The sequence below is a fragment of the Bidens hawaiensis genome, unplaced genomic scaffold (genome assembly GCF_021521415.1).
Source record: "Bidens hawaiensis isolate Kalapana, Puna unplaced genomic scaffold, B.hawaiensis_p1.1 tig00032532_1, whole genome shotgun sequence".
Classification (NCBI taxonomy): domain Eukaryota; kingdom Viridiplantae; phylum Streptophyta; class Magnoliopsida; order Asterales; family Asteraceae; genus Bidens; species Bidens hawaiensis.
This window is the reverse complement of record NW_027495564.1, coordinates 122,060-124,325: the sequence shown is the minus strand read 5'-3', so window position 1 is coordinate 124,325 and position 2,266 is coordinate 122,060. Positions and strand designations below refer to the sequence as shown.

The 2,266-nt window shown below is 36.9% G+C and overlaps 1 pseudogene; it reads right to left on the bottom strand.

Annotated features, from left to right (window-relative positions):
- Positions 1–866: 866 nt before the first annotated feature.
- Positions 867–2,035, bottom strand: LOC143583815 (delta(12) fatty acid desaturase DES8.11 pseudogene; annotated as a pseudogene).
- Positions 2,036–2,266: the final 231 nt, after the last annotated feature.

Below are 2,266 nucleotides of genomic sequence, written 5' to 3'. Positions count from 1 at the left end.
CACGTTCTTACTTGTTTAATTACATTATAATATATGCAATGATCTATAACAATCATTTTGATCATATTACAGTTTTTGTTTAATAGTTGCTATAAAGTATGCAGACAACATATCAGTAGAGTCATTCATCTTGTTGTATTTGGTTGTTGAGATTGTATATACCACTATAAAGCAAGTTGTAAAAGTCGCTAGGCGGGACCCTAGGCGACCGACTGAGAAATTGGGTGTACTCGGAGTACTCGGACATGGTAAATATCATCATCGTACTCAGTATATCCCACCAATAGCAAAGCTATGGTAGGGTATAAGGACATGGTAAATATAAAGAAAATTAATTTTTTGGTATTATATATATGTCAAATGTCATAAGTTACTAATATTTATAACAAAATAGGTGAATATCAATATAAATAAGAGAAATACATTTTTAAATAATAAAATGTTCTAAAAATTGCTAATCATTAACTAAAATAATGATATTTGTTCTTTAATATTATAGAAATACTAATTATGTTTTATTTTTTTGAGTCAAAACAAAGTTTACGGTAAGATGTGATACTGGCTGAGGTTGACCGTCTTTGATCGATTCTTAGTAACTATGCGAAGTTAAAGAAACTGATCTCGACGACTTGTAACGAGTACTCGGAAACCTACTTTTACAACATTGTAGTATAAAGTGGCATGAGTTACTTTAAAAAGAGACATAAAAATATAATACTGAATAAATCTTCTCATTACATTTAATCTCTTTGAAATTTGACTTACATGTATACATACCATTAGTCTTTATTATGAAAATGAATTGCAACAAAAGAAAAACAACACCAAAAGTACAAATACATATAATCATATAGAATACAATATAGAATACATGAGCATCAAGCTTTTTTTTCCCTGATATTTTACCTTCGGAACCAATATACACCGCTGTCTTCGTCGCCTTCATCAGGCTCGACGAAGACACATTCCTTAGTCTCTCTCCGGAAAGCTTTAAGGATCGGTGTATCATCGTACTTGTAGTAGTCACCCAAAATCGGTTTGATAGCTTTGGTGGCCTCTACAGTATGGTAATGTGGAATAGTTGAGATCAAATGATGCACCACGTGCGCACAAGTCACGTCATGAAAAATAGAGTTAAAGATTCCGTAATCTCTGTCAACCGTCGATAAAGCACCTCTGATCCAGTCCCACTCTCGTGAGTCGAAGTGGGGCAGGGAAAGATGGCTATGGTGTAGAAAAGTGAAAAATATGAAATGAGCGTTCATAACCAACAAAGACCACCGTAGATACAAAATAACCACGTTGCAATTGTGGCTTCGGCTATCTTGTAAAGTGCATAGAACGCTACAAGCATCCCAACGTCAGAGAGCCAAACTAGTTTCCGCTCACTATCGTTGAACATAGGACTTTGTGGCCAGAAATGACTCACGAACCCGTTGTATGGCCTGCCGTGGATATTGAAAGTGAAGTACATAGGAAAGCTAAAACATAACCGAACGATAGTCATAAACAAGTTTCCTAGCGGATTGTTTAGAACTTCGGAATACAAGGTATCGGCTTTCCTTTTGGGGATCCAAACCTCATCATACTCCATTGAGTTCGTGTGAGCGTGATGACTACGATGACTATATTTAAACGAAAAGTATGGAGTCAGGAACGCAGAGTGAACAACGAAACCAAGGGCGTCATCAAGCCATTGGTATTCGCTAAAGGCATGATGTCCCAAATCATGACCAATACTCCATATGCCCATAAAACTACTACCTTGGATGAACCAGTAAATCGGCCACGCTATGTAGTTAAACGGTTTAGGTATAAGAGGAATGTAATTTGACGCAATTTGGTAAAACGTAAAGCATATGGCAATGTCACGTATTAGGTAGTAGGAGGACGTTGCAAGAGACCGCTTAAAGCAGTGTGGTGGTATTGCTTTCTTGAGATCGCTAATCTCGAATGGAGTTTTTGCTGTCGGGACACGTTTCAGAACATTATTATCGCTCGTTGCTTCGTTCATTCGCCCACCTGCTCCCATCTTGATTTAATTCTGCAAAGCCAAAAAAAACACAAAAGAATGATTAATTCTGTTAGGATTAAACGCACACACGAAACTGAACACACACACGAAAGCAGTAAACGAACACGAGGATTTAACATGGTTCGGTCTAAACTGACCTACGTCCACGGGTGGCAACTAGTTATATCTTTATTGAGTGACCAATATTACAAGTACATAATGTTGTTTATATAGAGACTGAACTAGGGTTAG